The sequence below is a fragment of the Lithobates pipiens genome, unplaced genomic scaffold (genome assembly GCF_037356315.1).
Source record: "Lithobates pipiens isolate NorthernLeopardFrog02 unplaced genomic scaffold, aLitPip1_a1.2 Scaffold_1, whole genome shotgun sequence".
NCBI classification, from domain to species: domain Eukaryota; kingdom Metazoa; phylum Chordata; class Amphibia; order Anura; family Ranidae; genus Lithobates; species Lithobates pipiens.
Window position 1 is genome coordinate 113004821 of NW_027507685.1, and position 26689 is coordinate 113031509.

A 26689-nucleotide genomic window follows, 5' to 3' on the forward strand; every position below is an offset into this window, starting at 1 on the left:
GAGCAGATACAGTTGGTGGTAATGCTCCTGCTTGTAGGATTTCAAATTCAGAGGTCACAGCATAACCCGTGTGGTACTTGCCTCCTTCATCTGCATATCTGGAGCCATCCACAAAAAGTGTGTAATCAGGGTTCTCCAGTGGAGTTTCACTCATTGTAGGGAAATGTGTGGTTTCCATGCGCATCATTTCAAGGCAGTCATGTGGAGTAGTACAGGGGTCTCCTTCTTCATCTTCTTCATGCCCCCCCTCAAAAAATGGCAGAAGGGTGGCCGGGTTAAGAGTGAGACACCTTTGAAGGGTCACATTGTCAGGAAGGAGGAGGGAGATGTGCAATCTCAGGTGTCTGGCTGTGGACAAGTGTCGGGGTTGCACCTGATTCAGGATGGCAGCAATGTCATGCGGTGCCAGAAGAAGCAAGGGATGTGCTAAAACAAGATCTGAAGTTTTGTCCAGCAGTGCTTGGGCAGCAAAGACAGCTCTTAAACAGGATGGGCCACCCCTAGCCACGGGATCCAAGTGGCAAGAATAGTACCCAATGGGTCTAGTTCGTCCTCCATGTTCTTGAGCTAGGACCCCTGTGGCGTGGCCTTTCTTTTCTGACACAAACAGTTTGAAGGGCTTCCCATAATCTGGAAGGCCTAAAGCAGGAGCCGTGGATATTGCATGCTTCAGCAGAATAAAATTGTCCAGGGCCTCGCTTGACAGGGTAAATGGCTATCATATAAATGTACTCACCGAGGCCAAGATGCCGAGAGCGGTCGCTGTTGCGACTCGGCGCAGACCACCCCTGAAAGTGGCACAGAGAGTGGTTGCACCAAGAGGCACAAGCTACCAGTAGGACAGTCACTTGCTAGCAGATCAGCAGGTAGCTTGAGCAGAGCTGAGAGGTGATGTCCCGTGGGAAGGTCCGAAAGCAATGGTAGCAAGTCCGTAAGGCAAAGACCGAATCCAGGAGACAGGCCAGGGGTCAAACACAGTCCAGATCAGAAGACAAGTACCAGGAACGCTGAGACAGAAGGATAATCCAAGACAAGCCGGGGGTCGAACACAGGAGACAGCAGGTAAGTCCAGATGCAGGCTGAGGGTCAAACACGTTAGAAAGCAGGAGTCCAAGATCAAGCCAGAGGTCGGGTCAGGAGAAGATCAGCGAGGTCGATAAGGCAATCCGGGTCACAACGGGTAATACAGATAACAGAAGCAGACGTGGGAATCACAGGACGCCCAAGCTAGCCATCAATTCCGGATGTTGCTGATGGAATGTCTTTATTAATTTGGGAGCGTGAAGGTTCTTGGATGGTTCCCAGGAGTTATTTTCTGAAGGATACCCCTTCCATTTTACCAGGTATTGTATTTGTCTACCGACTTTCCTGCATCCTAGTAAAGCTTCTACTTCGAATTCATCTTCTCCATCGATCTTGATGGGTGGAGGAGGAGGCACTTCCCTTCCAGGAAAAGGACTAGGAACCAATGGCTTCAAAAGGGAGGCATGGAAAACAGGGTGTATCCTGTATGATTCAGGGAGGGCTAGTTCAAAGGCTACAGGATTTATTACCCTTTTGATTTTGAATGGTCCTATGAATCTGGGACCCAGCTTGCGTGTGGGACAAGGAAGTTTGAGATTGGTGGCAGATAGCCAGACTTCCTCGCCAATTTTAAAGGTAGGGTTCTCCTTCCTTCCCCTATCATGGTATTTTTTGTAATCATCCTGGGCCTTCTGTATGGTCTCCTGGATCCTTTGGAAATTAGATTGGATGGCGGCTATCCGATCTTGGACCGCAGGAACAGTGGATTCTGGGATGGAGTTGGGGAGGAAAGAAGGGTGAAACCCACAGTTGATCCAAAAGGGAGTCTGGTTGGTAGTTGTATGAATAGAATTATTGTAGGCGAATTCTGCATATGGCAATAGGGCCGACCAATCATTCTGAGATCCTGAACAAAAGCAGCGAAGATACTGCTCAAGGGTTTGGTTTGTCCGTTCCGTTTGCCCGTTACTTTGGGGATGATATGCCGATGACAAACAGATCTTGATTTCCAGTATCTTGCAGAGTTCTCTCCAAAATCTAGAGGTAAACTGTGGACCTCTATCAGACGTGATACTGCTGGGAACCCCATGGAGCCTGACAACCTCCTTAATAAAGAGATTGGCAGTTTCCAGAGCAGAGGGAGTACCGACCATAGGTAGGAAATGGGCCATCTTTGAAAGACGGTCGACTACTACCAGAATTGTGGTGAAACCTTCCGAGGGCGGTAGCTCCACAATAAAATCCATTGACACGTCTGCCCAAGGTCGGTCAGGAATGGGCAAAGGCCTTAACAGACCCCAGGGCTTGATCTTGGGACCCTTGCTACGCTGGCACGGTACACAAGAGGCAATGTAAGTCTGGCAGTCCTGTCTCCAACATGGCCACCAGAAAGAACGAGAGATCAGTTCCGCTGTTTTCTGTGTCCCAAAGTGGCCGGCCAATTTGTGATCATGACAAATCCTTAGAACTTGAGTCCTAATCTCAAGGGGAACGAAGACCTTGTTTCGGGCCCAAAACAGATTGTCACGTTTTTCCAAGGTAGATAGGACTGGGTCATTGCAATGGACTGAAGCTGTTTTGATGGCCGTAAGTAAGTCAGGCTGTGGGAGTAGAAGGAAGTTGTGAGGAGACAAGATCGTACTAGGCTCCGTTACCTGGGAAGACTCAGGGAACATACGCGAGAGCGCATCCGCTTTGTTGTTCTTGGATCCGGGCCGGTACGAGATATGGAACTGGAATCTTGAAAAGAAAAGCGCCCAACGGGCTTGACGGGGTCTTAAGCGTTTGGCAGTCCGCAGATATTCAAGATTCTTGTGATCTGTGAATATTGTGATGGGATGAGTGGCTCCTTCCAAGAGGTATCTCCACTCCTCCAGGGCGAACTTGATGGCCAATAGTTCTCGGTCGCCTACGTCATAATTCCTCTCCGGTGGGGTTAGCTTCCGAGATGCGAAAGCCACCGGGTGTAACAAAGCTTTAGGCCCTTGTCGTTGAGAGAGGATGGCTCCTGTGGCTGTCTCTGAGGCATCTACTTCCAGTACGAATGGTAATACTGGATCGGGATGCCGTAAAATAGGAGCTGAGGTGAACAAGGTCTTTAGTTTGGTAAAGGCTACTTGGGCTTCTTGAGACCACTGAAATCGGGTATGTTGGCGGGTCAGCTGAGTAATGGGGGCGACTATTGAAGAGAACCCGGCGATGAATCTGCGATAAAAGTTAGCGAAGCCTATAAACCTTTGCACGGCTTTCTTATCCCTTGGAGCAGGCCATTCCAAGATTGCCTTGATCTTTTGGGGGTCCATGGAGATGCCCTCAGTAGAAATGATGAATCCTAAGAACTGAACTGTAGTTATCTCAAATTCACATTTCTCCGCCTTAAGGTACAGCCGATGTTGTCGGAGGATGGTGAGGACTTTCCGCACGTGGACCCTGTGGAGTTCAAGAGAAGCAGAGAAAATAAGGATATCATCTAAATATACCACTATAAAATTATCAAGATAGTCTCTGAAGATGTCATTTACTAGATGCTGAAATGTGGCCGGGGCATTGCACAGGCCAAAGGGCATAACAAGATATTCATAGTGGCCAAATCTTGATCTGAAGGCTGTCTTCCATTCATCCCCAGCACGGATTCTAATGAGATTGTAGGCCCCCCGCAAGTCCAGTTTGGAAAATACTTTGGCAGATCCTAAGCGCTGGAATAACTCAGGGATGAGTGGAAGTGGGTAGCGATTTTTGATTGTGACTTTATTAAGTTCCCTGTAGTCAACACATGGCCTAAGGGATCCATCCTTTTTTCCCACGAAGAAAATACCTGCCCCTGCTGGCGAAGAAGATGGGCGAATGAACCCCTTTTCAAGATTTTCATCAATGTAGGCTTTGAGAGCCTTTAGTTCAGTCTCGGATAAGGGGAAAATTCGTCCAAAAGGGATCTCAGAACCAGGTAACAGTTCAATGGGACAGTCATATGGTCTGTGTGGTGGTAGACGGTCAGCCTTCTTTTTATCGAAGACGTCCTTAAACTCGGAATAGACCTGAGGAATGTGCTGCAGGTGATCAGTGGTGGGGGCCACGGTCATACAAGGAGCTGGAACAGAATCAAAACAATGCTGCATACAGTAAGCGGATGTAAAGGACACTTCCTTCTTGTTCCAACTGATCTGGGGATCATGAGCCTGCAACCAAGGAAGTCCCAGGATGATAGGGAACATGGGAGATGATATTAGGTCGAAGCGTAGAAGTTCTCTATGGCCAGAGTCTGTAATAGTGAGCAAAGGTAGTGTCTCCTGTGTTACTGGACCTGAGAGTGGCAGAGATCCATCTGCTAAATGGACTAGAAGATGTGTTGCTTTATTCTGGCTTGGAATGCGTAGTTGCTGTGCGAGGGAGATGTCCAAAAAGCAACTACATGCCCCTGAATCAATCACGGCTGGGAGTGGGATCTTCTCTTCTGCCAGCTGTAGGGAAACAGAGAGAGTCACATAAGTTTGAGCAGGACCAACACTCTGGTAGTTCATTACACACCGTGGGGGCAACTTACGGGGTCTCACGGGACAGCTGTGAATGAAATGTCCAAGCCCCCCACAGTATAAGCACAGATTGGCTTGGCGTCTTCGTTGTCGCTCTTCTGGGGTGAGACGAGGACGGACCAAACCTAGCTGCATGGGCTCCCCTTCCGAAGCTGAGGGACCCGAAGGAACCGGGATGGGCGGATACGGGATAGTGGCCTTAGGAAGCATCCAACTAGGCCGAGGGACCTGGAGGCGTTCGGAGCGCCGCTCGCGCATCCGTCTGTCCAGTTTTGTAGCCAACTGGATTAATTCCTCCAGGGAGGCAGGAGTCTCTACTCGGGCCAACTCATCCTTTAGGTTCTCGGAGAGCCCCAACCGGTATTGATAACGCAGGGCCGCCTCGTTCCAGCTGGTGTCAGCTGACCACTTGCGAAACTCAACGGTGTAATCCTCCACCGGTCTTCTCCCCTGTGAGAGAGCATGCAGGGTAGCCTCAGCCGTGGCAGTACGCTGAGGGTCATCATATAATTGTCCCATAGCCTCAAAGAAGGTGTCCGTGGAGTTTAACAAGGGGCTTCTCTGTTCCATAAGGCTATGGGCCCAGGCCTGGGGTTCCTCAGCCAGAAGAGAGATAATAAACCCGACCTTGACAATCTCTGAAGAAAAGGTCCTGGGTTGCAAAGCCAAGTACAAGGAACATGCATTTTTAAAGGCTCTGAATTTCTTTCGGTCGCCTGAAAATCGCTCAGGCGTGGGTACTCGTGGTTCGGGTACTGCCATCATCATACCGGGTGGAGGCTGGACATGAGGTGTGGAGGCATCGCTGACTGAGGCCTGCGTAGGATTTGTGGGTGCCGGAGCTGTGGCTAGTCGCTGAAGCCTGCTGTCGATCTGCGCATAGCCATCCTGTAGTCTCTGTACTGCTTCTGTGAGTGCAGAGACTTGTTGGCACAGGACTTCTAATGGCGAACCCGCTCTGTTGGCCTCTGTCATGGCTGGTTTGTACTATCATATAAATGTACTCACCGAGGCCAAGATGCCGAGAGCGGTCGCTGTTGCGACTCGGCGCAGACCACCCCTGAAAGTGGCACAGAGAGTGGTTGCACCAAGAGGCACAAGCTACCAGTAGGACAGTCACTTGCTAGCAGATCAGCAGGTAGCTTGAGCAGAGCTGAGAGGTGATGTCCCGTGGGAAGGTCCGAAAGCAATGGTAGCAAGTCCGTAAGGCAAAGACCGAATCCAGGAGACAGGCCAGGGGTCAAACACAGTCCAGATCAGAAGACAAGTACCAGGAACGCTGAGACAGAAGGATAATCCAAGACAAGCCGGGGGTCGAACACAGGAGACAGCAGGTAAGTCCAGATGCAGGCTGAGGGTCAAACACGTTAGAAAGCAGGAGTCCAAGATCAAGCCAGAGGTCGGGTCAGGAGAAGATCAGCGAGGTCGATAAGGCAATCCGGGTCACAACGGGTAATACAGATAACAGAAGCAGACGTGGGAATCACAGGAAGCTGAAGACAAACCAGCAGTGTGTTTGGATGACCTCACTTCCTTTATAGGTCAGCGAGGGGTCACACCCTGTGTGTGTGTGCTTGTGTGCTTTCGTTTATTCCTCTTGCACACAGCTGTGCGCCGGAGTGCTTTAACCGTGCGCATCCTATGACAATGGCACAGACTTAAGGGCATTATAGAGTGGTTGCATAAGGATCGATGCATCCGGGATCCATGCCCTACAGTAAGATATGAGTCCAAGAAAGGCATGCAGTTGTTTAGTTGCTTTTGGTTGGGGAATCTTCTGGATTGCAGCTACTCGGTCTGATGTGAGATGTCTTGCGCCCTTGGAAATGCAGTGGCCTAAAAAGGTGACTGTCTTGCAACACCACTGCAGTTTGTCTTTGGAGGCTTTACAGCCTTGTTCCGCAAGGTAGCATAGTAGACTTTCTGAATTGTCTTCTGCAGCATATTGGTCATCTGCGCAGAGGAGAAGATCGTCCACATATATGAGGAGAGTCACTGCAGGGTGTTCTTTTTGCCATGTATCAAGTATGGAGGCTATGGCTTTGGCAAACTGGCTTGGAGAATTTTGCGCCCCTTGTGGCATAACTGCCCAGGTATACTGTTTCTTTTCGTGGGAGAAGGCAAAGAGGTACCTGCAGGAAGGATGCAGGGGTACACTGTAAAATGCATTTGCCAGGTCCACCACAGTGAAGTACTCAGCCATTGGAGGTACAGCTGATAATATAGTATGTGGATTTGGCACAATTGGGGTGTCCAACACTGTGACTTCGTTAATTGCTCGCAGATCCTGCACCATCCTGTATCTGTCAGGTTCTCCCTTAGGTGTTTTCTTCTTGACAGGAAAAAGAGGTGTATTACATGGTGAGGTACAGGGGATCAAGGCCCCATTCTGGACCAAGGCAGCTACATGTTTCGAGATAGCTTCTGATTGCGCCAACTTAAGTGGGTATTGTGGTTTCCGGGGCAATGATGCGCCCTCTTTGAGCTTGACTGAAACTGGTGGCACTTTTAAGTGACCAATGTCTTCCGGGCCTGTGGACCATAGACACGCAGGAATTCTGTCAAGTACTTCCTGTGGTATTGAACTTGGAGTTATTGCTTCATGAAGTGTCATCATAAGAGGCAGAGAACACAAGGCAGATGAGTCTTCCAAGGATAAGGGAGTATGTAACTTCACCCCCCCTTCAGGTGTGAAAATGATTGAAGCCTGTAGTCTGGACAGCACATCAGCTCCTAGTAGATTCAAGGGACATGTAGAGGACACCACAAATCTGGTAAGCAAATCGGGAAATGTCCCCACTTGGAGAGGCTCAGTGAGTGGACTGGAGCGGGGCACCCCATCCACTCCCACGCAGGAAACATCAATAGTGGAAAGGAAAGAATTATCAGGCAGGTCCTCAGCTCTCAACACACTCCTGGCTGCACCCGTGTCAATGAGAAAAGTGGTAGGTTTTCCTTGTATAGGTAACGTGACCTTTGCTAGGGGTCCTCCAGTCACATTTGAGGACACTGTCATAAGGGGTGACACGGGTTTGCCCATTTCCTAGCGTGAGTTGGGGCGTGGTGGTGGAGGTTCATTTCCACGTTGCCCTTCGCGGGGATCCCTGTCTTGTCCCGGATATCTTGGGGCTCTGCATACTCTTCTGATGTGACCCCGCTTTCCACAGTTGTAACAGATGATCTTCTCCCTGGTATTGGGCAGTGGTGGAGGACGAGTGTAGGCGGGATCTTCATCTTGTGTTACCATGAGGGGCGTTGGTTTTTTCCCCTTTTGGTTTTCTATCCCTCTGGCCACCAACAATAAATCGGACATTTTCATTGCGCGATATTCAGGGCGGGCCACCATCAGGCTTTTTCTGATATCCTCTCTGAGTCCTGAGACAAAAGCAGATGATAACATGTGTGTGTGTGTCTTTTCATAGAGGGAGAAGCCCAGATCATCAAAGGCCTGTATGAGTCTAGCATGATACTTCTCCACAGACTCCCCTTTATCTTGGGCAATATCTTGGATTGTGGTGGTCTGATCTGCCAATTTCTCCTTTGCCCAGTCGCGGAGTTGTGCACAGAACTCCAAGCCTGAGGTATAAGAAGTGGCACTTGCCAGGCAGGCATCATTGAAGGCTGTCTGCATGACTGGCCAAAAGACATGTCCTGCTTTAATTTGGCATAGGCTGATCAAGTCTCTCCAGGCAGCTGAGTAAGTTTCCTGTATCTGCACTATCCTGCGGTAGAAGGGCATTGGCTGTTTCTCTGGGTCAGGCAGACTTGTCACTAAGGTTGCTGCTTGTGATGGGGTAAAAGCGACATACATCACCGGTGCCCCTTCTGGTAACCGAGACTGGTGTTGGGGCAGGGAAGGGGCACTGTTCCTTATGGTTGTCAGCATACGTTTGAGATCCTCCCGGAACTGTGAGGCTGGAGCCGGATTAGGGGTTAAATCAGCAGGTGGCCTTGCTGCCTGTTGTTGGTCTTCCCACTCGGATGCTTCTTCATCATTAACATATCCGGCAAGTGAAGGTAGTGCTTCCATATTAGGGAAGACAGGTGTGTGGTAGGAACCATCCTGGTTTAAAACAGGAAGAACTGGGTATAGGCCATGGCTGGGCCTATTGGGTGTACCAAGATGGCCGCCGGCAGGAAGTGCACAGGGCTGTGCCTGAAGTGTGGGCTTGGGTGTACCAAGATGGCCGCCGGCAGGAAGTGCACTGGGCTGTGCTTGAAGCGTGGGCTTGGGTGTACCAAGATGGCCGCCGGCAGGAAGTGCACTGGGCTGTGCTTGAAGCGTGGGCTTGGGTGTACCAAGATGGCCGCCACTGGGAGTGGTCACAGTGGGTTGTGCTCGGGTTGGGGTGGTGAGAAGGGGGTGGGCGTTAGGCGGATAGCAGGGTTGCCCCTCCCCTCCTTCGTTCCAGTTTTTTGTATATGGGGGCGGTACAGCCACATTATCAACTCTGTGGTACACATACATAGTACAATTTGCATCTTTCTTGATTTCCTCTTCTATCCAACCTTCTTTGTGCAATGCCCTTGCCGTCCTGTACCATGCTTCTGCCACATCCAATAAGCCGTTATCACACAGAGTGCCCCTTTGTTCTCTTATCAGCACACGCCATTCCTCTGCTTGTAGTCTAGCAGCACAGTTTTTTAAATCACAAACCTTCGCTATCTTGGACAACCTTTTAACTGCTTCACTGCCCTCCCTCCCCTTCACAATATCACAAGCTAGCATTCCTTTCTCCGGCTTAGTGTTCTTCTGACCCATCTCCCCCTCCCCTCTTTGGGCCTTCCAACACGTAACCACTGTCTTTTACTCTGTTCTGCTCTTCTACAGCAGTCTCGGCCGACGGTTTGAGGGGGGAGTGAGGACAACTGATAGCTTGATAACCCTCCTGCGTGGCTCTCTGTTCTATCTCTTCGAGGGTCTGCCCAAACCCCCCTTTCACCGGATAATGTACATTTAATCTCAAAACTAGGAGGTCAGGGGTGGTGGGGAGCAGTGGCTTATGGCCCAACTGATCCTTCAGGTAGCCACCTTCTATCACCTTCACCAATCCCCAACCCCTCTCGTGTATAGCAAACAGTAAACCACAAACACACTCAGTACAGGACATTACCCCTGACACTCTTTGAACTGCAAAGATAGCTCTCGGGAAAAGCTCACCTGAGTCACAAGACTGCCAAATTCCAGCTAGCCTTCTTTCAAACTGCCCTAATTCACAGTTTGAGATAAACCCTCAAGGAAAGCTTTCCCGAGCAGAACATTCATAGACGTTTTGCAAGGCTGCCACTTCCGCAAGCCTTCTTTCAAACTGCCCTAATTCACAGCTTGAGATTAACCCTCAGAGGTCCTACACAGCCAACCTCGAGTAACCCCGTCTATAAATGCCTGCAGAATTCCACCCCACCACTAGAGGTAGAATCTAGGGGTGAGGATGGACACACGCCTGCAGCTGCACTTTCAGTCTGCTAAATTTGCAATCCTTCAGAATGACAGACACTTAACAGATAATAGTCAGCAGAAAACCATTTGCAGGTTCGTTAAAACGGCTTCAGGCGAGAAATAAGTTACCTGCCTCTTTGAACAATCAAAAGGAGCCAACAAGACAAAATCAAACGGCCCAACCAGAGAAGTAGTACAAATGGTAAGGATAAAAATGCTTACTGTACTGTTAGGGCTGCGCGCTTAACCCCCTTCTCTGATCTGGCCAGCCGTTCAGTCCTGGAATGCGGTCTCCCTTCGATTGTGGCCTGAAGCCCCACGTTGGGCGCCAGTTGTGATGGATTAGAACTATAAATTAGTTCTTGGTTATCTGCTGCTATTCCTAATTAAAAATATAAATGTGCATGCACATTAGAAGTAAACACTCTCTGAGATATGTTCAGCTCAGGCTACTTCTAAATACTGATTTATTCGTGGGCGGTGTTAATATTTTATACAGAAAGATACGTCATTACTGTCAGTCTAATAGGTACATCTTATTGGTTACAATACAAGAGAAATGAAGAAACTTGATGCTTGAAGTTTGGTTGAAGCTGGTTCTGTTATCTCGAATGCATTCTTCTGCACGCGTGGGATGTAGGGTGTAGACGCCATCTTCCCGCAGAACAGGGTCAATCTGTATGCTACATAATAAGTAAGGAGCATGGGAACATGTATACACATAAGCAAATAGACATTTTCTGATTATCATTATGTACATTGGATTCCTCAACAGTGCCACCTATCAGTGCCAACTCTCAGTGCCCTTTAGTGCCAACTATCAGTGCCCATCAGTGCTTCTTCATCAGTATCACCTATCACTGCCGCCTACCAGTGCTTATTAGTGCCACCTATCAATGTCCATCAGTGCTGCCTCTCAGTGCCCTTTAGTGCCACCTATCAGTGCCCATCAGTGCCACCCATCAGTGCAGCCTCATCAGTGCCCCCTATCAGTTCCGACTCTCAGTGCCCTTTAGTGCCGCCTTATCAGTGCCCATCAGTGCTTCATCATCAGAGTCACCTATTAGTGCCACCTATCAGTGCTTATTAGTGTCGCCTATCGGTGCCCATGAGTGCCACCTATCAATGCCCATCAGTGCTGCCTCTCAGTGCCCTTTAGCACTGCCTATCAGTGCAGCCTCATCAGTGCCCCCTATCAGTGCCGACTCTCAGTGCCCTTTAGTGCCGCCTTCTCAGTGCCCATCAGTGCTTCATCATCATTATCACCTATCAATGTCCATCAGTGCTGCCTCTCAGTGTCGCCTATCAGTGCCCATCAGTGCCAACCATCAGTGCCACTTATCAGTGCAGACTCTCAGTGCCATCCATCAGTGCACATTAATGAAGGAGAAAAATTACCTGTTTGCAATTTTTTTTAACAATCTATAAAAAATGTTTGTTTGTTTAGCAAAAAAAATACCCCCCCCCCCCAGTGGGAATTAAATGGCACCACAAGGAATCTCTATTTGTGTGAAAAAAATGATAAAAATGTCCTGTGTGTACAGTGTCACATGCCAACGTCATTGTCATTCTAAGTGTGAGAGCGCTGACAGGTGGAAATTGGCACCTGGGCAGGGGGGAGGGTGGGTGCCCGGTAGGCAAGTGGTTAAATAAAAAAAATAAAAAAAGTTTTGACTGTACAGACACTTGAAATATTCAATATTAAAAGTAAAAAGATAAAACCAATCAAATGTAAATATTCAATCCACCAATTTCAGGTTCTTATGGAGGAGAATGTATTTCTATCATTGAATGCGATTGGAAGATTTTTCTTTGGGATTTCTGTTATTTGTGTTGTAAAGCGCTCTGCAAACTATCGGCGCTATATAAATCCTGTATAATAATAATAATCTGGTTTCTGAGCACCAACGTGGCAGCATAGATGCAATATATACATGAGGTAGTATGCCGCCATGGATTGGCATCAGGAAAATGGAAAATTGTGTCAAATTCTTACCTTAATTTTCCTTTCCGGATGGCAATCGGTGGCAGCAAAAACGTGGTATACTGTCAGGGATTTATGCTTATTGGATCCAATTTTCCTGGTACCAACATGGCAGCATACTATCACAGGGGTACCATATGTATGCTGCCATAGATTGATGCCAGGAAAGGAAAATTAAGGTAAGTATTTGATACCATTTTCCTGACACCCATCTATGGCAGCATACTACTACATTTATGCCACTGAAGATTGCCACCGGGAATGGAAAATTCCAGTAAGTATTTGATAAAATTTACGATTTTCCTGGTACCAACATGGCAGCATACTACCTCATGTATATAACATACACCATATTGTGTGTATTGGGACGCCTGCCTTTACACACACATGAACTTTAATGACCTCCCAGTCTTAGTCTGTAGGGTTCAATATTGAGTTGGCCCTTTGCAGATATAACAGCTTCAACTCTTCTGGGAAGGCCGTCCACAAGGTTTAGGAGGGTGTCTGTGGGAATATTTGACCGTTCTTCCAGAAGGGCATTTGTGAGGTCAGGCGTTGATGTTGGACGAGAAGGCCTGGCTCGCAGTCTCCACTCTAATTCATCCCAAAGGTCTTCTATCGGGTTGGGGTCAGGACTCTGTGCAGGCCAGTCAAGTTTCTCCACCCCAAACTCGTTCATACATGTCTTTATGGACCTTGCTTTGTGCACTGGTACAAATCATTTGGTGGAGGTGGGATTATGATATGGGGGAGGGGGGATTATGGTGTGGGGTTGTTTTTCAGGGGTTTCGGCTTGGCCCCTTAGTTCTAGTGAAGGGAACTCTTAAAGGCGTCAGCATACCAAGACATTTTGGACAATTTCATACTCCCAACTTTGTGGATGGCCCCTTCCTGTTCCAACATGATGGTCCACCAGTGCACAAAGAACTGGTTCCAGACTCGTCCTGCTCTTCCCTATCCTGCTCGTTCCAGACCCATTGCAACCTTCCCTATCCTGCTAGTTCCAGACCCGTCCTGCCCTTCCCTGCTAGTTCCAGACCCGTCCTGCCCTTCCCTGCCCTGCTAGTTCCAGACCCTTCCTGCCCTTCCCTATCCTGCTAGTCCCAGACCCGTCCTGCCCTTCCCTATCCTGCTAGTCCCAGACCCATCCTGCCCTTCCCTATCCTGCTAGTCCCAGACCCGTCCTGCCCTTCCCTGCCCTGCTAGTTCCAGACCAGTCCTGCCCTGCTAGTTCCAGACCCGTCCTGGCCTTCCCTATCCTGCTAGTTACAGACCCGTCCTGCCCTTCCCTTTCCTGCTAGTTCCAGACCCGTCCTGCCCTTCCCTATCCTGCTAGTCCCAAGCCCGTCCTGCCCTTCCCTGCCCTGATAGTTCCAGACCCGTCCTGCCCTGGTAGTTACAGACCGGTCCTGCCCCTACCTGCCCTGCTAGTTCCAGACCTATCCTGCCCTTCCCTATCCTGCTAGTTCCAGACCAGTCCTGTCCTTCCCTATCCTGCTAGTTCCAGACCCGTCCTGCCCTCCCTATCCTGCTAGTTCCAGACCCGTCCTGCCCTTCCCTATCCTGCTAGTTACAGACCCTTCCTGCCCTTCCCTATCCTGATAGTTACAGACCCATCCTGCCCTTCCGTGCCCTGCTAGTTCCAAACCCGTCTTGCCCTTCCCTGCCCTGCTAGTTCCAGGCCTGTCTCAGCTTCTCTCTGTCCCTTCTCCCCCCCCAGTGGTGCGTGTAATAGACAGTTGTATATAGATGAATTTTGCACTTTTTTATTCTTGTTTATTTATTTTGTTTTGTTGCACACTTTATTCACATTTAGCCATACATATATCCGGGGCCTTTGTTTAGCTGGAACGCGGGGGAACGCAGTTCCATCACCTCCAGAACTGACTGTATGTAATAGGAAGGGGTGCCGGGGTGTGCTGCAGGGTCTATTGATGCTGGCTGCTGAGGGATCTATTCTAGCTAGAGGGGATCTATTTTTGTTTGGGGGGTGGTCTATCCTTACTGGTGGGGGACCTATTGTTGCTGGGGGTGGGTCTTATTTAGCTGAGGGGTCAGTTATTTCTGGGAGAGATCTACTGTTGAGGGAGGGGTCTATTGTTGTTGGCTGATGGAGGGTCTATTGATGCTGGCTGTGGGGAGATCTGTTGTTGCTGCCAGGGATCTATCGTTGCTGCTGGGGGGATTTTGTTTTGGGTTGTCTGTTTTTAACAAATTCAATACAAATTACTTTTCACCACAAAAATGATACTTGGTTCTGTATTCTCTAAAAGGGCAGAACTGGAAGGTGGGTAGGAGGTGGAACTAAGGAACGGTGCTCAGAGGTGGGTAAAGGCGGAGAAAACGGGTGACTCAGAAAGGGGGAGTTCCTGTACCTATTCTCTAAGAAAAAAAGCGCTGCATATGTCCCTAAAGACATTTACGTTCTTTCCAGACCTACAAAGCCATACGAAAATTGTCACTTATATGCAGACAAAATCTTCAATTATTTGAGGTTTCTATATGATGAAGAATTTATCAGGAGAGTGTCACAATATTTATTGCAGCAACATTATGAGGGAAGATATCCGACCACTATTGTCCTTTAGTGATATCTGACCACGGTAGTCCCCTTGTGATCTCTGACCACAGTAGTCCTCTAGCGATATCTAACCATGGTAGTATTCTAGTAATCTCTGACCACAGTAGTCCTCTAGTGATATCTGACCACGATTGTCCTCTAGTGTTATCTGACCACAATGGTCCTCTAGTGATCTCTGACCACAGTAGTCCTCTAGCGATATCTAACCATGGTAGTACTCTAGTAATCTCTGACCACAGTAGTCCTCTAGTGATATCTGACCACGATTGTCCTCTAGTGTTATCTGTCCACAATGGTCCTCTAGTGATCTCTGACCACAGTAGTCCTCTAGCGATATATGATCATGGTAGTACTCTAGTGATCTCTGACCACAGCCGTCCTTTAGTGATATCTTACCACAGCCATCCTCTTGTGATATTTGACCACAGAGGTCCTCTAGTGGTATCTGACCATGGTAGTACTCTAGTGATCTCTGACCATGGTAGTCCTCTAGTGTTATCTGACCACAATGGTCCTCTAATGATCTCTGACCACAGTAGTCCTCTAGTGATATCTGACCATGGTAGTCCTCTAGTGTTATCTGACCACAATGGTCCTCTAGTGGTGTCTGACCACAATGGTCCTCTAGTGGTGTCTGACCACAATGGTCCTCTAGTGGTGTCTGACCACAATGGTCCTCTAGTGGTGTCTGACCACAATGGTCCTCTAGTGGTGTCTGACCATGGTAGTCCTCTAGTGGTATCTGACCATGGTAGTACTCTAGTGATCTCTGACCATGGTAGTCCTCTAGTGTTATCTGACCACAATGGTCCTCTAATGATCTCTGACCACAGTAGTCCTCTAGTGATATCTGACCATGGTAGTCCTCTAGTGTTATCTGACCACAATGGTCCTCTAGTGTTATCTGACCACAATGGTCCTCTAGTGGTGTCTGACCACAATGGTCCTCTAGTGGTGTCTGACCACAATGGTCCTCTAGTGGTGTCTGACCACAATGGTCCTCTAGTGGTGTCTGACCACAATGGTCCTCTAGTGGTGTCTGACCACAATGGTCCTCTAGTGGTGTCTGACCATGGTAGTCCTCTAGTGATATCTGATCATGGTAGTCCTCTAGTGATCTCTGATCATGATAGTCCTCTAGTGTTACCTGACCACAATGATCCTCTAGTGGTATCTGACCACAGTAGTCCTCTAGTGATATCTGACCACAATGGTCCTCTAGTGGTATCTGACCACAGTAGTCCTCTAGTGATATCTGACCATGGTAGTCTTCTCATGATATCTGACCACAATGGTCCTCTAGTGAAATCTGACCACAGTGGTCCTCTAGTGATATCTGACCATTTTTGCAGTTTCATAAGAGCCAGACCAGTGTGAACAACCCCCCCCCCCCCCCAACTAGGCATGGAAGAAATGAATAACCAGTTTATATACTTTTTTTGTGTCTAAAAGAAAATATTAGTCATTTATTTTCACAGTTTAGTATTATTACATTGAACATAGAGAAATGGACAAAAAAAAGAAAAAGGAAAAAAACAAAAGACAAGTTGCAATTCTAGTAGACCCAGATTTGGATGCGTTGGTGGGGGTAGGGGAGTTATGTTCTGCATATAACAATAGCAATGATTTGAAATAGTGTTGTCAGCTCGCCTCCTCCTTGTCTTCATCATCATCTTGCTCTCCCTGTAGCTTTTGGCGAGCAAACTCCTCGATCACCACGTCCTCCGCACTGGAAGTATTAGGAGAGGAATTAGAAGAACTGACACAATACATATTCACATGCAGTTTAATACTAAGGCCGGATTCACGTGGTTGCAGTGAGTTAACGCATGTTCCCTCACCCCAGACTGATGGGTCCGAGCTCAGAAAGGTCAGACTCCATGTGACAGGTCTGGACCAATCATGAGGCACCTAGCATCCTCATGGGAGAGGAGATGTGGGTCACATGCTCACCAGTAACCAATCCTGCCTGTGCTCCCAACAGTGCAGGAATAAGTGAAAGTAAATACATGACTCTAGGAATAGGGAGGGGGGGGGGAGGGGTCTTATCATCAACTGCCTGCTCATTGGATTAGGAAGGAACATCTTCATGGTGATAAGTACCCCAGTCTACTCTTCTTCCAGGAGGAAGCAAGCATGTTACCATGAATCAATATAATAGTAATCCAAAAATGTTTTACAGCGATCGCATCCTGAAACATGTGAGCGTAATGCTTCAAAGACTCACTGGACCCCTTTGTCGGGCATGTGTCGTCACATGCCTAATGAAGTGGCCCTGCGAGACCCCCCAAAATGTTGCACTTATTGTGATAAATTCTTGGAAAAATGGAAAAACAATTAAAGCAATATAACACAAATAAGTATTGTCTTCCCTCCCTCCCACCCTTCACACTGCGCTAGTTCAAGGCTCATCTTGCCCTTCCATACCCTGCTAGTTTTAGACCCATCACACTTTTTCCTGCCCTGCTAGTTCCAGGGATACCTTGCATCTCCCTGTCCTGCTAATTCAAATCCCACCCTGCCCTTCTCTGTCCTTTCAGTTTCAGACCTATCCTGCCCTTCCCCGCCTTACTAATTCCAGACCAGTCCTGCCCTTCCCTATCCTTCTGGTTCCTGACATGGCCCACCCTTCCCTGCCCTGCTAGTTCCAGACCCATCCTGCCCTTCCATGCTCTTCTGGTTCCAGATTCATCCTGCCCTTCCATGCTCTGCTAGTTCCAGACCCATCCTGCCCTTCCATGCTCTAGTTCCAGACCCATCCTGCCCTTCCATGCTCTGCTAGTTCCAGACCCATCCTGCCCTTCCATGTTCTGCTAGTTCCAGACCCATCCTGCCCTTCCATGCTCTAGTTCCAGACCCATCCTGCCCTTCCATGCTCTGCTAGTTCCAGACCCATCCTGCCCTTCCATGTTCTGCTAGTTCCAGACCCATCCTGCCCTTCCATGCTCTGCTAGTTTTAGACCAATCCTGCACCTTCCATGCTCTGCTAGTTCCAGACCCATCCTGCCCTTCTATGCTCTGCTAGTTCCAGACCCATCCTGCCCTTCTATGCTCTGCTAGTTCCAGACCCATACTGCCCTTCTATGCTCTGCTAGTTCCAGACCCATCCTGCCCTTCCTTCCGACGTCGGAAGTAGAGAGGAGACATTGCTGGAAGTGGCAGTAGAGGAGTGATCCCATCATTGGAATTCGTGTGGAAAGGTGTGATGCTGTCCTGGTTTGATGGTCCCCTGAGATTCTTTATCATACATGCCCAGATTTCTTTAGGATTTGGTAAGCGGGCAATTTAACTGTTAACCAGCACAGTGGTGGTGAAGGAAGCCTATATTCTGCAATGAGTCTAACTGGAGAAATACTTTCAACTGAATGGATTGTTGCACTTATTTTTCATTCATCTGAGAATGCTTTATTGGGCTCGTGTGTTTGTGTTTTTTAATTTGATGTTTGCACATCTCTATTTTCGAGCACTTTATAAGTTATTTAATAGTATGAATTTATTTACGTTTACATTCAATTTATTCTTATTTCAATGAATTTTTTATTATTATTTATTTATTTGTTTGAACTAAATTGTTTACATTGTGTATGCACTAATTGTGTATATGTATCACGATTGATTTTTTATTTGGTTCACCATTATTGATTAGTAGATGATGGTTGAGTTTCACTGGGGTCTATTATATGGGAGAGCGCGGTTGTAATTTTTGTTTTGGTTACAGACCCACCCTGCCCTTCCATGCCCTGCTAATTCCAGACCCATCCTGCTCTCCCTGCCCTGCTAGTTCCAGACCCATCACACCCTTCCCTGCCCTGCTAGTTCCAGGGATACCTTGCGCCTCTCTGTCGTGCTAATTCAAGACCCACCCTGCCCTTCTCTGTCCTTTCAGTTTTAGACCTATCCTGCTAATTCCAGACCCATCCTGCCTTTCCCTGCCCTGCTAGTTCCGTACACATTCTGGCCTTTCCTATCCAGCTAGTTCCAGACCCATCCTGCCCTTCCATGCTCTAGTTACAGACCCATCCTGCCCTTCCATGCTCTGCTAGTTCCAGACCCATCCTGCCCTTCCATGTTCTGCTAGTTCCAGACCCATCCTGCCCTTCCATGCTCTGCTAGTTTTAGACCAATCCTGCGCCTTCCATGTTCTGCTAGTTTTAGACCAATCCTGCGCCTTCCATGCTCTGCTAGTTCCAGACCCATCCTGCCCTTCCATGCTCTGCTAGTTACAGACCCATCCTGCCCTTCCATGCTCTGCTAGTTACAGACCCATCCTGCCCTTCCATGCTCTGCTAGTTACAGACCCATCCTGCCCTTCCATGCCCTGCTAGTTCCAGACCCATCCTGCTCTTCCCTATCCTGCAAATTCCAGACCCATTCTGCACTTCCCTGCTAGTTACAGACCCATCCTGCTCTCCCTGCCCTGCTAGTTCTAGACCAATTCTGGCCCTTCCCTATCCTGCTAGTTCTAGACCCATCACACCCTTCCCTTCCCTGCTAGTTCCAGGGATACCTTGCGCCTCTCTGTCATGCTAATTCAAGACCCGCCCTGCCCTTCTCTGTCCTTTCAGTTTTAGACCTATCCTGCTTTTCCCTATCCTGCTAATTCCAGACCCATCCTGCCTTTCCCTGCCCTGCTAGTTCCGTACACATTCTGGCCTTTCCTATCCCCCTAGTTCCAGACCCATCCCCCCCCCCCTTCCCTGCCCTGCTAGTTCCAGACCCACCCTGCCCTTCCATGCTAGTTCCAGACCCACCCTGCCCTTCCCCTTTCTGATAGTTGCAGACCCATCTTGCCGTATTCTGCACTTCTAGTTCCAGACCCATCCTGCCCTTCCCTGCCCTGCTAGTTCCATACACATACTGCCCTTCCCTATCCTGCTAGTTGCAGCCCTATCTTGCCATGTCCTGCACTTCTAGTTCCAGACCCATCCTGCGCTTCCTTATGGGGAGTACTGAGAACAAAGAACCTGCTCTACAAAATGTTAAGCAGAAGGCTGGCCATACACGGGTCAAATTTCGAAATAATTTTCTTTTGAAAATCAGAAAATGTGTTCATTTTGTGACCCGATGGCGGCACCATTGATTTCAAAATCCGACCAACCGAGCCCTTCAATTTTACCTCCATGTTGCTACAGAAAAGAATTTTCATGGGCGGGAACCTTCATTGATTATAAAATCGTCAGTTTTTCAAAAAAATTTCCAACATGTCCGATTACTCAGATTCGATGGCTACACGAAAATCGACCATTGCTGCAGCCCCACCAATGGTGCGAAATAGATAGATAAATTCTTAGATAAGATTTTTGAAAGAAAATTCTTTCGACATTCCACCCGTGTATGGCCTGCCTTAGCCTGCTAGTTGCAGACCCATCTTGCCATACCCTGCACTTCTAGTTCCTGCCCTTCCCTGTCTTGCCCTTCCCTGCCCTTCCCTATCTTGCCCTTCCCTGCCTTGCCCTTCCCTGCCTTTCCTTTCCTGCCTTGCCCTTCCCTGCCCTGCCTTGCCCTTCCCTGCCCTGCCTTGCCTTGCCCTTCCCTGCCCTTCCCAGCCTTACCCTTCCCTGCCTTGCCCCTCCCTGCTTTGCCCTTCCCTGCCTTGCCCCTCCCTGCTTTGCCCTTCCCTGCCTTGCCCCTCCCTGCCATCCCCTGCCTTGCCCCTCCCTGCCATTCCCTGCTTTGCCCTTCCCTGCCTTGCCCCTCCCTGCCATCCCCTGCCTTGCCCTTCCCTTCCCAGCCTTGCCCTTCCCTGCCCTTCCTTGCCTTGCCCTTCCATGCCCTTCCCAGTCCTTCCCAGCCTTACCTTTCCCTGCCTTGCCCCTCCCTGCCCTTCCCTGCCCTTCCTTGCCCCTCCCTGCCCTTCCCTGCCCTTCCTTGCCTTTCTCTGCTCTTACCAGCCTTGCCCTTCCCTGCCCTTCCTTGTCTTGCCCTTCCCTGCCTTTTCCCGCCCGTCCCTGCATTGCCCTTCCATGCCCTTTCCAGCCTTGCCCCTCCATGCCCTTGCCAGCCTTACTCTTCCCTGCCTTGCCCCTCCTTGCCCTTCCCTGCCCTTCCCTGCCTTGCTGATTTCCTTTTTTTTTTTTTTAAAGATTTTTAAATGTTTTTTTTTTTTTTTTTTGCACATACAATTTCTCCCTAAGTATAAATAATGGTGAATTATTACAGAATTTCCAATCATGAATTTTGCCCAAATCGCTTTGTTCATCACCAGAGCAGAATTTTCGGACGCTGGAGGTGAGCAGGACGACGGACTTCCTATCATTCAGGTTCTGATATACTTCTAAAGACGCAGAAATAAATATCCACACAGACAAACCACACTTTACTATTCTTGAATCTCTTCTACTGGATTCTCTAAATGCACACGAGACAAAATACATCTATGTACAAAGGCGCTTATCTTGTACCTTGTTGTACCTGGAGGGGGTCAAAGATTCGTGTAAAGCAATAAAAAAATAAAAGAAGATCGCTCAATACATGCAAACAATGATATCGATCGTTTTTATGACATTAGTACAGAACAGTCATACAATCGTATGTAAATCCATGCAACAGTAGAGCCTGCACACTTTCAAAGTGAATTTTTTCACATATTTCAATAAATAAAGTGAAAGAAAATGAAAATTCAGGTAGAATTCTGGGATAAAAAAATTAATAAAACAACCTGCATGAATAGTAGAAATCCTTAGCTGTCTTTAGTTACCTCCGTATCCCTATCATGCCCCGCATACACACGGTCGGAAATTCCCCCGTAAGAAGTCCGATCGGATTATATTGTCGAAAAAATCCGATCGTGTGCCGGCTCTATCGGATTTCGTCTGAAGATTTTATCAGACGGATTTTGTGGTCGGAAAAAAATCAGACCGTGTGTATAAGGGGCATAAGTGTTCTATTATAAAACTCTCAATCCCCATGACCTGTAACTGTGTAATCTTGATGCTTCCAGCATTAGTTAACCACTTAAAGTGGTGTTTCCCCTCCCCCCCAAAAAAATAATTATTAGAATTCCTAAAGAAAAAAAAAAAAAAAGTAACTCACCTCTAAATGCCTGTTGCTAGGGAGTCCCTCGTAGTCTGCCTCCTTCAGTGCCCGGGCACCCGATGTCACTTCCCCCTTGGCGCAGTCAGTCATCTGGGTCACGTGACAGGTCCCGGACGACTGTATCACAGCGCCCGGCTCGCACATGCGCAGAGGGTGCCCGGCTGTGAAGCTGCAGCCGGCTGCCCACAGTAAGAACACCGGCGCCCCGCCGAGCGGAGCAGGGAACGAGCAGGGCTTCGTCCCCCGACGCATCGCTGTACCCTGGGACAGGTAAGTGTCCGATTATTAAAAGTCAGCAGCTGCAGTATTTGTAGCTTTAAGGACATGGACTCTTTCTGAGATTTGTTATTTACAAGGTAAAAACTGTTTGTTTTTCTGGAAAATTACTTAGAAACCCCAAAACATTATACATTTTTTTTTTATAACACCCTAGAGAATAAAATGGCGGCCGTTGCAATACTTTCTGTCACACCGTATTTGTGCAGCGGTCTTACAAGCGCACTTTTTTTTGGAAAAAAAATAAAAATTTTGAATTAATAAATAAGACAACAGTAAAGTTAGCCCGATTTTTTTTTATATACTTTGAAAGAAAATGTTACGCAGAGTAAATTGATACCCAACATGTCACGCTTCAAAATTGCGCCCCGCTCCTGGAACGGCGGCAAACTTTGACCCTTAAAAATCTCCAACTATTGTAAAAAAAAAAAATCTCCATAGGCGACGTTTACATTTTTTTTACAGGTTGCATGTTTTGAGTTACAGAGGAGGTCTAGGAGTAGAATTATTGTTCTCGCTCTAACGATCGCGGTGATGCCTCACATGTGTGGTTTGACCACCGTTTTCATATACGGGCGCTTAAAAATCTCCATAGGCGACGTTTACATTTTTTTTTTTACAGGTTGCATGTTTTGAGTTACATATGCGTTCGCTTCTGCAAACTTTGACCCTTAAAAATCTCCATAGGCGACGTTTAATTTTTTTTTTACAGGTTGCATGTTTAGAGTTACAGAGGAGGTCTAAGGGTAGAATTATTGCTCTCTCTCTAACGACCGCGACCACCGTTTTCATATGCGGGCGCTACTCGCATATGCGTTCGCTTCTGCACGCAAGCTCGGCTTGACGGGGCGCATTTAACCACCTTCAGACCGGACCATTTTGCTGGTAAATGACCAGAGGTCTTTTTACAATTTGGCACTGCGCTGCTTTAACTGGTAATTGCGCGGTTATGCAATGTTGTACCCAAACAAAATTTGCGTCCTTTTCTTCCCACAAATAGAGCTTTCTTTTGATGGTATTTGATTGCCTCTGCGATTTTTATTTTTTGCGATATAAATGTAAAAAGACCGCAAATTTTGAAAAAAAATGATATTTTCTACTTTTTGTTATTAGAAAAATCCAATAAACTCAATTTTAGTCATACATTTAGGCCAAAGTGTATTCAGCCACATGTCTTTGGTAAAAAAAAAGTCAATAATTGTATATTTATTGGTTTGCGCAAAAGTTGTCACATCTACAAACTAAGGTACGTTTTCTGGAATTTACGCAGCTTTTAGTTTACGACTGCCTATCTCATTTCTTGAGGTGCTAAAATGGCAGGGCAGTACAAAACCCCCCCAAATGACCCCATTTTGGAAAGTAGACACCCTAAGGAAATTGATAAGTGGCATGTTGAGCCCATTGAATATTTTATTTTTTTGCCTCAAGCGATTGAATAATGACAAAAAAAAATTTTTTTTTTTTTTTTTTACACAAAGTTGTCACTAAATGATATATTGCTCACACATGCTATGGGCATATGTGAAATGACACCCCAAAATAAATTCTGCTGCTTCTCCTGAGTACGGGGATACCACATATGTGGGACTTTTTGGGAGCCTAGCCGCGTACGGGGCCCCGAAACCCAAGAACCGCCTTCAGGTTTTCTAAGGGCGTAAATATTTGACTTCACTCCTCACTACCTATTACAGTTTTGAAGGCCATAAAATGCCAAGATGGCACAAAACCCCCACAAATGACCCCATTTTAGAAAGTAGACACCCCAAGCTATTTGCTGAGAGGCATGTTGAGTCCATGGAATATTTTATATTTTGCCACAAGTTGCGGGAAAATTACAAACTTTTTTTTTTTTCCCACAAAGTTGTCACTAAATGATATATTGCTCACGCATTCCATGGGCATATGTGAAATGACACCCCAAAATAAATTCTGCTGCTTCTCCTGAGTACGGGGATACCACATATGTGGGACTTTTTGGGAGCCTAGCCGCGTACGGGGCCCCGAAAACCAAGAACCGCCTTCAGGCTTTCTAAGGGCGTTACAGTTTTGAAGGCCATAAAATGCCAAGATGGCACAAACCCCCCCCAAATGACCCCATTTTGGAAAGTAGACACCCCTAAATTTAGGGGTACACTAGTGAGACTAGGTAATAAATGGCGGGTGCCCTGAAACTATAAAAAAAATAACTAACCAACCAGCATCACCTGTAACAGTTATATGGTGATCACTGGTGAAAGGGTTAACTAGGGGGCAATCAGGGGGCTTTAAGCGGTAGTATATGGGGGTCCCTGGTGCTATAAAAAGCTGCGGCGAACCTAAATACCTACCTGCCTAACTAGCGTCACCTGTGACACTAATACAGTGATCAGAAAAACGATCGCTTATTAGGCTGGGTTCACACTGGAGCGATGCGGGAACGCCACGAATCCGCGGCGGGTTCCCGCATCACATGCCTCCCGGCGGCAGTTCACACTGCCCTATGCGAACTGCTGGGAGTGTCAGTGAAATGTTAATGACACCCCCAGATCAGTTCACATATCGCAGTGCGATCTGCAAACTCGGATCGCATGGTGTGAACACCCATGCGATCCGATTCTGCTGCGGACCAAAAAAAGGGTCCCGTGCGAGTTTGCGGCGGGTGCGGCACGAATTCAGCCATACTATCTGTATGGCTGAACTCGAATCGCACAGAGATCGGATGTGATTTGCACTGCAGTGCGGTGCGAATCACATTCGTTCTCATAAACCGCTGCAATGTGAACCCAGCCTTAGTGACACTGGCGACGGGGGGTGATCACGGGGTTAAACCTTTATTGGGGGGGTTAGGGGGGCACATTAGAACTAAAGGGGGCTAACCCTAACTGCCCTAACAGTTATTACAGTCACAAATGACACCAATGCAAAAAAAAAAAAAAAAAAAAAAAAAAAAAAAAGCAATTGGTGTCACTGTGACTGGGGGGGCAGGGGTAATTGGGAGGTGATCGGGGGGTAAAGGGGGGGTGTGAGTGTGCCTGGCATGTTCTACTGTATGTGTGGTGTGTTGCTGCAACTCACCGAACCTCTCTCCTCGGTGCCGGAACGAAAAATACCGACACGGAGGAGAGAATACATCACTTCCTCTCCTGTGTTTACATTACAGGAGAGGAAATGATGTCACGGGACATTTTCATTCGTCGGGAGCGATCGCGAGGGGGTGGCCATGAATGAATGGCCGTCCCCTCGTCCGGGATCGCTCCCGAACGAATACCGACCGCCGCAGGCACCGGACGGGGGCCCGATCGGGCCCCCGACCGGCGGGCAGGCAAGGACGTACATGTAAGCCCTTATGCCTGCCCGTGCCATTCTGTCGACGTACATCGTCGTGCGGCGGTCGGGAAGTGGTTAAAAAATGTTTTTTATTATTTATTTTACCTTTTATTTTTTATTTTTACACTTTTTTTTTATTTTTTTTAATTGTGTCACTTTTATTCCTATTCCTATTGAATGCATGCCTGAGCTAAGGGGAGATGGATTCAAGAAACAAATGTGGCTCTAAAGCCTAAACTTTTTTTCCCTTATTTCATTCCTTAGATTAAAGCGGAGCTCCACCCAAAAGGGGAAGCTACGCTTGTTTGCTCCCCCTCCCCCTCCGGTGCCTCATTTGGCTCTTTTCGGGGGGGGAGCGAGTACCTCTTTTTTGACAGGTACACGTCCCCACTTTCGGGGGACTTTGCTGCAGGAAGTTCAGCCCCCTCCTCCTTCCTCCGCAGCGAGCTTTGCGCATACACAGTAGGGAACCGGCTATGAAGCTGAAAGGCTCCTCTTGCCGGTTTTCCTTTACCACGAATGGTGGCGACAGCATCCAAGAGCCGTAAGAGCCGGTTCACACAGCGGGCGATGCGAGGCGACACGACTCGCCTCGCCTCGCTCTCGCAAGTCGCCCCCGTTCTGTACAATGGAACCGTTCTGAGAGGAGCGACTCGAGTCGCTCCGACTCAGAAAAAAGGTTCCTGTACTACTTTTGGGCGACCTCGGGGCGACTTGCATTGACTTCTATACAGAAGTCATCTGCAAGTTGCCGCTGAGGTCGCGGCAGGTCGCGGCAAGTCGGAGTCGCCTCGCCTCGCCTGCAGTGTGAACCGGCCCTTAGGAAAATCGGCTGGGGTGCCGACATTGTGGCACCCCTTGAAAGGTAAGTGTCCTAATATTAAAAGTCACCAATTAGAGTATTTGTACAGGATTTGTAGCTGCTGGCTTTTCATTTTTTTTTTTTGGTGGTGGGGGGGGGGGGGGGGGGCTAAACCTCCTCTTTAAGGTAAAAAAGAAATGTGTAGAATAGTATCAAAAGTATGCATAGGTTTGGAAAAATAAGGCGTAGTATTACTGAAAGTTAAAAAAAGAAGCTCTGATTGTGGGGCGCAACCATACCACATACAAAGAATTATACACAACATTACATAATGTCTGATGTATAACAATGCTGACGCGTCTTGACCCAAATTCTTTGTATTTGGTATGGTTACGCCCCCATCTGAGCTCATATTTTAACTTTCATTAATACTACACCTTATTTTCTAAATAAAGCATCTATTTTCCAAACCTATGCATACTTTTGTTACTATTCTACATTGCTGCTAAAAAAAAAACCCTGGGGGACCTTTCCCATTTTCTTGTTTATTTTGGGGTGTGCAGCACCATTACCTCTCCCCATAGGTGTCTTCCCCATGCAAGGTAAAAAAATGTTTAGGCATCAGTATCCCCCCCCCCCCACCTTTTACTTACCTGAGCCCTCATTTGATCCAGCACTGTGCACATCTGCAGCTCTTCTCTCCCCTCATTTC

General features: G+C 47.8%; 1 long non-coding RNA gene across 1 annotated transcript; it reads right to left on the reverse strand.

Moving 5' to 3' along the window:
• Window positions 1-15983: 15983 nt before the first annotated feature.
• Window positions 15984-21549, reverse strand: LOC143965494 (uncharacterized). Its single transcript, XR_013271616.1, has 2 exons — window positions 20960-21549; window positions 15984-16287 (listed from the first exon to the last, which is right to left on the reverse strand). It is a non-coding gene; the product is annotated as an uncharacterized LOC143965494 (long non-coding RNA).
• Between the last annotated feature and the right edge of the window lie 5140 nt (window positions 21550-26689).